Source organism: Petaurus breviceps, unplaced genomic scaffold, assembly GCF_028583685.1.
Source record: "Petaurus breviceps papuanus isolate PSGF00001 unplaced genomic scaffold, PetGlider_PUasm1.0 89272, whole genome shotgun sequence".
NCBI classification, from domain to species: Eukaryota; Metazoa; Chordata; class Mammalia; order Diprotodontia; family Petauridae; genus Petaurus; species Petaurus breviceps.
Genome location: NW_027187033.1, coordinates 105,791 through 115,198, shown reverse-complemented (window position 1 = coordinate 115,198; position 9,408 = coordinate 105,791). Strand labels below are relative to the sequence as shown.

Sequence of the window (9,408 nt, the reverse complement as noted above, 5' to 3'; positions counted from 1 at the left end):
AAATGGGGTCATGTATGAGTTTTCTGCACAATGTGGTATGTGGAATGCAGTGCTGATCTCAGCTTACTTTTGGGGAAATTCCTTTCCAATTTTACCAGCAGTTTTTGTCAAATTTGTTTAATTTGTCCTTTCAAAAGATACTTGTCTTATATTAATTTTTAGATGCTAGCTGCTTTTTTTATATTCACCCTATATTTTAAGGAGCACACATCAAACTAATTTCTCATTGTGTAAAACATCTGTGTCTGAAGTCCAGAAGGGCACAGTGCACTTATTTAATAAGAAAGAGTAAATGTGGCATTAAAGAAACAATTTTATTTGCAACTATATCATAAAACCCCAGATTGTTAAAAAATTTATACATGGGCTCTACTCAGCACAACAGCAGCCCTTCTCTCTCCACAGTGGTCAGCTACGACCCCCCAACTCCCCAGCAACCATGTCAAAGGGACCCGCAGTTGGCATTGATCTTGGCACCACTTACTCCTGTGTGGGAGTCTTCCAACATGGGAAAGTGGAGATCATTGATAATGACCAAGGAAACAGGGCCACCCCACACTACATCACCTTCACCAACACAGAACGTTTAATCTGTCATGCTGCAAAGAATCAAGTGGCAATGAACCCCACCAACACAGTTTTTGATGCCAAACGTCTGATTGGTCACAGATTTGATGATGGAGCTGTACAATCAGACATGAAGCGTTGGCCTTTTATGGTGGTGAATGACGCAGGCAGGCCTAAGGTCCAAGTGGAGTACAAAGGGGAGACCAAAAGTTTCTATCCAGAGGAAGTATCTTCTCTGGTCTTGACCAAGATGAAAGAAATTGCTGAAGCTTACCTTGGGAAGACTATCACAAATGTTGTGGTCACAATACCAGCATATTTCAACAATTCCCAACCTCAGGCCACCAAAGATGCTGGAACCATAGCTGGTCTCAATGTGCTCTGAATCATCAATGAGCCAACTGCTGCTGCTATTGCTTATGGCTTGGACAAAAAGGTTGGTGCCGAGAGAAATGTGTTGATCTTTGACCTTGGAGGTGGTACTTTTGATGTCTCCATTCTTACCATTGAAGATGGCATCTTTGAGGTCAAGTCCACAGCTGGGGACACCCACTTGGGTGGGGAGGACTTTGAGAACCGAATGGTCAACCATTTCATTGCCGAGTTCAAGCAAAAGCACAAGAAGGACATCAGTGAGAACAAGAGGGCTGTTCGCTGTCTTCATACTGCTTGTGAACGTGCAAAGCATACCCTCTCTTCCAGTACCCAGGCCAGTATTAAGATTGATTCCCTCTATGAAGGTATCGACTTCTATACATCAATCACCCAAGCCCATTTCGAAGAGCTGAATGCTGATCTCTTCCGTGGCACCCTGGACCCTGTGGAGAAGGCCTTAAGAGATGCCAAGCTAGATAAGTCTCAGATTCATGACATCGTCCTGGTGGGTGGTTCCACTCGAATCCCACAAATCCAGAAGCTTCTGCAAGACTTTTTCAATGGCAAGGAGCTCAATAAGAGTACCAATCCTGATGAGGCTGTTGCTTATGGTACAGCTGTCCAGGCTGCCATTTTGTCTGGAGATAAATCTGAGAATGTGCAGGACTTGCTGTTGTTGGATGTCACTCCTCTTTCCCTTGGAATTGAAACTGCTGGTGGAGTTATGACCGTTCTGACCAAATGCAATACCACCATCCCCACCAAGCAGACACAGACCTTTACCACCTATTCGGACAACCAGCCTGGTGTGCTTATTCAGGTTTATGAAGGTGAGAGAGTGATGACAAAGGATAACAATCTGCTTGGCAAATTTGAGCTCATAGGAATTCCTCCAGCACCCAGGGGTGTTCCTCAGATTGAAGTAACATTTTACATTGATGCAAATGGCATCCTCAATGTTTCTGCTGTGGATAAGAGCACAGGCAAGGAGAAGAAGATCATTATCACCAATGATAAAGGACGTCTGAGCAAAGAAGACATTGAGAGTATGGTCCAGGAGGCTGAGAAATACAAGGCTGAGGATGAAAAGCAGAAAGACAAGGTGTCTTCCAAGAATTCTCTTGAATCTTATGCTTTCAACATGAAAGCAACTGTATAGGATGAAAAACTGCAAGGAAAATTTGGTGATGAAGACAAACAGAAGATCCTTGGCAAATGTAATGAAATAATCAACTGGCTGGATAAGAACCAGACTGCTGAGAAGGAAGAATCTGAGCATCAGCAGAAAGAATTGGAGAAGGTCTGCAACCCCATTATTACTAAGCTGTACCAGAGTGCAGGAGGCATGCCTGGTGGGTTCCCAGGGGGTGGAGCAGCCCCATCTGGAGGTGCTTCTTGTGGAACCACCATTGAAGAGGTCGACTAAACACACCAGAAAGAGCATTCCACACAGCTTTTCAAAAATTGAAGGACTCAAATTTGTAGACAAGGCAGTAGCAGTTAAAAAGTAACATTTAAGCTACTGTGTAAATCTGGGCATTCTGAATACTTGGATGTGTGCAGAGGGAGAGAAGTCAACAACATTGCACTTTATCAGTACTGTAAACAAGTGGAAATGCAATTGTCTTGGAGAATAAAATCTATTTAAAATTGGAACCATAAAAAAAAATTCTACATGTTGTTAAGCAGGGCATTGCTTGGGCAGTTCTTAAAGGGGATCATACATCTTTGTAGAATCTAAGCTGCTGAATAGCTGGTGCTCTGTGCCTTAGTGTGTATGTGGCAACTCAGTGAGATAACCACAAAATAAGAATCTATCGCCGTGCTGTCTTTTTTTTTGTCAGAGAAGATTTATTGATTAAGATAATATTGCTGTAAAAGATAAATCTGGAATGTTATAAGCATAGAAAAAAATTACAACCTCCTTTATATTCCTATTGATTTAAACTGTTTACACACTTCTATAGTATTTCTTATCCCTTTCCCCACTGGATCTCATGAAAATGACAGGCCAGAATTACCAGGGTGTTCAAGAGCTTCTCTACATAGTTAGCAGAGCTTGTGCTCCTCAAATGCAAACTGTAAGTTTCCTTGACATTTTGATGCTTCCTTAGTAGAAGGAATAAGAATTTTATAAGCTATTTTACAAAGCAATGATTAATGAAGACTTGTGATCATGAGGTTTAAGTCCTCTCTGTGCCACAGACAGACCTGTTATTTTAATAATTTCTATGCTATATATTTTTACTATAAAATGTCTTCCTTCTAATGGTAATATTTTAATAACTTGTAGCACACAACACATGTAAATGGATTATAAACTGATTACCATTTAAGAGGTATCAGAACTTTCATTTTTTAATTTGAAAGTCTAGTAATGGGGCTCTAGGTGGCAGTGAATAGAGCACCAGCCCTGGAGTTAGGAGGACCTGAGTTCAAATCCAGTCTCAGACACTTAACTCTTACTAGCCATGTGAATTTGGGCAAGTCACTTAAATCTAATTGCCCTGCCTTCCCCCTCCAAAAAAAAGAAAAAAAATCTAGTACTAATAACCTTGCTTTCATCTTAAACTGTAGGGTTACAGCAACTTGATTCTCATTTCAATTAATTTTTTAAATGAACCAACTGCTCAGAAGTGAGTAGTTGATATGGTGTAAGGTGGGATCACATGATATTTTTAGCCAGCTTCTGATCATATTGTACTAGTGATTTTTTTTAAATGCTCATTTCAGCTCATTGATGCTCTCCCCAAATATATCCAGAATATGGCCACTGATAATTTTTCCTCAAGTAAGTGTAAACATTCATTTATTTTTAAAAATTTTACATTGCATAATAATCTGGGATTCTGTTTTTTAAATAGAATTGACTCTCTTGTTTAATTCTAAAATGCGTCCTGTCTTTATAATAGTAACCTCAACTGAACACATTGCTTATGATGTTGTGCTAATTACACAAATTTTTTTATTTATAAGGTAAAAAAGTTGTTAAAAATTCCTATTCTTGAAGAAACCCTATATAAAGGGTATCCCTAAAGGCTGGTTGGGGTGTGTGTGTATGTGTGTAAATTTTACAAAAAATTAAGTTGCATTATAATTTTGATTATTCTTTCCTATTTCTATACCATTTTAAAAAGTAGATAATATGTACATATTAGTGTATAAGATGATAGATATAAGATTTTAGGAAAGTTGAAGGATGATGATGAGCTGGAAGAGACAGGGTTATGTAGAAATAGCATGCAGTGGGAAGGGCAATTCTTTATTCTCTAAATCTTGGCCCTATACTTCCTTCTTTCATGTAGCATTTTTCATGAATGAAGAGACTAAGTATTCTTAGAAATCTACCATTTAAACACTGTCTTTATTCTATGAAGTCATGAAATAATTATTTTCTAGCCCAATCTGAACACTAACTGATTTTCATGGTAACCTCAAAGAAATTTTAGAATGGATTAAAAATGAACCTAACCAACATTAGCTCCCCAAACAAAATCATGAGTGTGAGGAGTAGTGAATAATCGTATAAGTTCTTTAACACCAGTTCTCATTTATGTGGGAGAATTCTGTGACTGTTCATAGCTTTATGATCTCCAACTCTTCAGGACATCTCCCCTGTACCCTTGTGTGTGGTTTTAGGTTTGAAATGTCACTAAGTCAGCTAGTGGTCAGGACTGACTGAGAAGTGCCACCCCTCAATGTCATGTTTGACAAATGGATTTTGGAAACCTTGACTAACAAGGGATTCAGGATGTGTATAATTGGCTAGGGAGTTACTTATAGATAGTCCAGTGAAGGATTCATAGGTGTAGCTGACCACTGTAACAGGAAGAGAGATAAGTATTTTGTTAGGGCATGCTGCCCTTGAGCTAGGGAGAAATTGCCTAAGACATTGTCTTGAGGCTAGGGACATTTGAGGCTAGAAAGAAATGTGATTTTGCAAACAGATGTGATTTATAAACTGTGGTTCAAGTCCAGGCACCCAAGCACCCCATCACTGAGAGCTGGAGGCTAGCAGGCAGATAAGCAGAGAGCTAGGCTTGTGATTGATTGTGGGAAGGCTTAAAGGTTCGGTGTTGCTCTCTTCCAATGATATGTATTAACTTCTTGGTTGCTATGGTGAATTTTACTTTCTGGTGTTTGATTTTGGCTTTCTAGTTTGGCATTCATCTTTCTTGTGTATGAATGAATGTTTTGTTCTGTCTTCTATATGAAGAGTGTTATATTTTATAATTCAAATTTATGCCCACTATGGGTTCTTTGAATATTGCTTTTGTTATAGTGGTTTGTTTGTGGTCAGGTCTAGTTTCTGTTATATGGAAACATCAATTTTCCTCCCATTCAAACTCAAACCCTCTTTCTGCAACAACATGCTACCTATCTTTCAAGAAACCATGTAAATGAAATAATTTCACTTATGATTTCATTTAGTAATCAAATAGAAAATTGACTGGATTTGAGAGGGTTATAAATGATAAATTAGTTGATTAAACATGAAGTTCTTTAAGTATTTATACTTCTTACCCTGCCTCTATCTTTTCTTTGATGAAAAGAACCCATCATCACTACATCCGTATATATGAATCCAGAAAATTTGGTTTGAAATCTTGACTTTGCCACTACTATAAGCATTACATTGTACAACTAATTTCATTGACTTTATGTTTAATTTCTTTTGAATCCTTTTTGAAATATATGTCTGGGAGGGGGGGCTTGAGGTCCATATATCTCTAATGGAATTTTTAGCAGTGATATCTCTTAAGTCTTTTGTTCCAGTTTTACCCTTTGATACTGATGTATTTACCAACCTGGGATATACAAGAAATTTAGCAACTTTGCTTTAGCTGTTCCTGAATTTTTGTTTTAATTTTTATCTCCACAGAATAATCAGGATAGCAGAATTCCATTTTCCAGTAAGTATATTTCAACACTGAAGAAAAATTACTTTCAATAAGCAGCCAAATTCATTTGCATTAGGAACTTACTTGTAACAATATATTAAAAAGGTAAACAGTACACTTGTCTTCTCTTCTTTGACAATTCCAGTATCCCTGTGCAGCTCTTTATAATATGATGCTCAGGCTTTTGCAATATGGATTGCTTGGTCTTCTTGCCCCAAGTCTCTCCCCAATCCAGTCCATCAACAGAGCTGACAGAGTGATCTTCATGAATTGCTGATCTGACTGTCACATTACCCACCCTTACCTTTACTGATTAAACTCAGTTTACTCTCTGTCATCTCTTGAATCAAATAAAAAATTCTGTTTTGGTTTTCAAAGCCCAGAATAACAATTTCTTGGCCCCCAGCTTCCATCTTCTCATTAAACCTAACAATCTCCCACATGCTCTGAGGTCTAATGACACTGGCATTTTTTCTTTGGTGTTCTCTACACAAGATGCTACATCTTTCACCTGCAGGCAGTTTCTTTGGCTATCACTCATACCTGGAATATTTCCTCTTAATTTATTTCCTCCTAGTGTCCTTTGAATATTTTAGGTTCAAGACAAAATTGCATGTACCCAGAGCCTATATGGATGAGCTGATACCTGGATGAGACCAAGTATCAACCCAATTGCACACACCCTGAGTTTAAATCCTGTTAAAATCCTCTGTTTTATGCCAGTAATAACATTGAGTAACTCAGTTTTAAAAGTTTTGAATTATTTTTTACTCTCCTTGATGACTCCTGACATCCTTTTCCCTATTTAATGGCTATGCTTCTTCCCCCTCCATAACTTTCAACTCTTACTTCAAGATGTAGTCTATTTTTGGCTTTAAAAACGAATCTCAAGTATATTATTTATAGCCAACTTTTGGCAAACTTCCCTTCCATCTTATACCAACTAAGGAAAGAAGAGGTTAATGATTTGCCCAGGCTCACATGGTTAGGAAGTATTCTGAGGCAGGATTTGGATTCATTGCTGTCTTCCTTACTTCAGGCCCAGCACTCTGTCCACCTCTCATTCACTGAGACACAACATGTTTAATTGTTCCCCTTCTGACAGGTAATTTATATACTTTGTTTACCATTCTGTATACATGGCCTATTGGATACAGTACTAGATATGGAATCAGGAAGACCTTCTATCCAATCTATCCTCAGTTACTTATAATCTGTATTACCTTCAGTAAGCACCAGTTAAGTACGATGTGTGTCACTTTCCTCATCTATGCCTGTTCTCTGGTTATCATGAAGATCAAGTGACATAATATGTATAAAGGACTTAGCAAACCTATATAAAAAAGTAGTACATAAATCCAAAATGTTCTTTGCTACCAGAAATAGCAATGTGCTTATGTAATTTGGGGCTGTGTGGGATACAAGACCCTTACCCTCCCCCCCAAAAACAGAGGTTTCTCAAGGCAAAAACAGAAGCTCTTTACTTCCTTAGTCAAGCCTCTTGAGAGTTGGGCATCACCTACCCCCAGAGCAAGCTGGTATGGGGAGGCACTGCATAGAGATCAAGCAGACAGCTATATACCCCTATACAAACAATTCTAAGAAAACCCACAAAAGCCCTTCCCTATATCTGGACATCTATTCCCATTGATAAGATGTATGTCATCACATTCTTAGTACACAATGCAAACACATATTTCAGCTATTTTCCTTATTGAGCAAAGGCAGGTGGTTAAAAGAGTATCTAGGAGGGAAAAGGGAGGAGGTACCACCTGATTTCCCTTAAATCAGGTGAATTACAGGAAAATGAAACTCATGCCTAGAGGGGGTTAGGACCTAGCTCAATTCTGGTAACTATTGCTCCTATTTTGTGAGAATACCTTCACCCATTTCACTCAGGACCTTTTTCTTTATTGCTTTTCTTTGAAATCATTTATTTATTTACTTAAAACTCTAATTGCTACTGCTAACATTTCTAGTATGAGATTGAATAATAGGGGTGATAGTGGACACCCTTGTTTCTCCCCTGACCTTATTGGAAATGCTTCTCCCTTATCCGCATTACATATAATACTTGCTAATGGCTTTAAATAAATGCTACCTATTATTTTAAGGAAGGCTCCATTTATTCCTATACTTTCTAGTTTTTTTTTAATAGGAATGGATGTTGTATTTTGTCAAAAGCCTTTTCTGCATCTATTGAGATAATCATGTGGTTTCTGCTAGTTTTATTGTTGATATGATAAATTATACTGATGTTTTTCCTAATATGAAACCATCCTTGTATTCCTGGAATAAATCCTACGTTATCAAAGTGTATTATTCTTGAGATAAGTTGCTGTAGTCTTTTTGCTAATATTTTATTTTAAAAATTTGCATTTATATTCAGGAGAGAAATTGGACTATAATTTTCTTCTCTGTTTTATCTGTTCCTGATTCAGGTATCAGTAACATATTTGTGTCATAAAAATTATTTGGTAGGACTCCTTCTTCACTAATTTTCCCAAATAGTTTGTTTAGTATTGGAATCAATTGTTCTTTAAATGATAGAATTCACTAGTAAATCCATCTGGCCCTGGAGATTTTTTCCTAGGGAAAAAAACTGATGGCTTGTTTGATTTCTTTTTTTGAGATGAGGTTATATAAGTAATTTAATTCCTCTTCAGTTAATTTGGGCAACTTGTATTTTTGTAAATATTCATCCATTTCACTAAGATTGTCAAATTTATGTGCATAAAATTGAGAAACATAATTCCTAATTATGGTTTTGATTTCCTCTTAATTGGAGGTAGATTCACCCTTTTCATTTTTGATAATCGTAATTTGATTTTTTTCTTTCTTTTTTTAATCATGTTGACTAAGTGTCTATCAATTTTATTGTTTTTTTTTTTCAGAAAACCAGCTCTTAGTTTTATTTATTAATTCAATAATTTTCTTAATTTCAATTTTATTAATCTCTCCTTTGGTTTTCATTATTTCTAATTTAGTATTTAATTGGGGATTTTCAATTTGTTCTTCTTCTAGCTTTTTCAATTGCATGCCCAATTCATTGACCTCCCTTTTCTCTAATTTATTCATGTATGCACTCAGGGACATAAAACTTCCCCTAAGAACTGCTTTTGCTGCATCCCACAAATTTTGGTATATTGTCTCATTATTGTCATTCTCTTGAATGAAGTTTCTGATTGTTTCTGTAATTTCTTGTTTGGCCCACTCATGCTTTAGGATTAAATTGTTTAATTTACAATTAGTTTTTAGTCTATCTTTCCATGGCCCTTTATTGCATATAATTTTTATTGCATCATGATCTGAGAACTCTGCATTTAATATTTCTGCCTTTCTGTGCTGAATTGTGAGGTTTTTATGTCCTAGTACATGGTCGATTTTTGAGTATGTGCCATGAACCGCTGAGAAGAAAGTATATTCCTTTTTATCCCCATTCAGTTTTCTCCAGAGATTTATCATATCTAGCCTCTCTAAAATTCTATATGCCTTCTTCACTTCTTTCTTATTTATTTTGAGGTTAGATTTATCAATTTCAGAGAGGGGAAGTTTAAGGTCCCCC

The 9,408-nt window shown here is 36.9% G+C and overlaps 1 pseudogene; it reads left to right on the top strand.

Annotated features, from left to right (window-relative positions):
- The first annotated feature begins 789 nt into the window (after window positions 1–789).
- Window positions 790–2,388, top strand: LOC138176444 (heat shock cognate 71 kDa protein pseudogene; annotated as a pseudogene).
- Window positions 2,389–9,408: the final 7,020 nt, after the last annotated feature.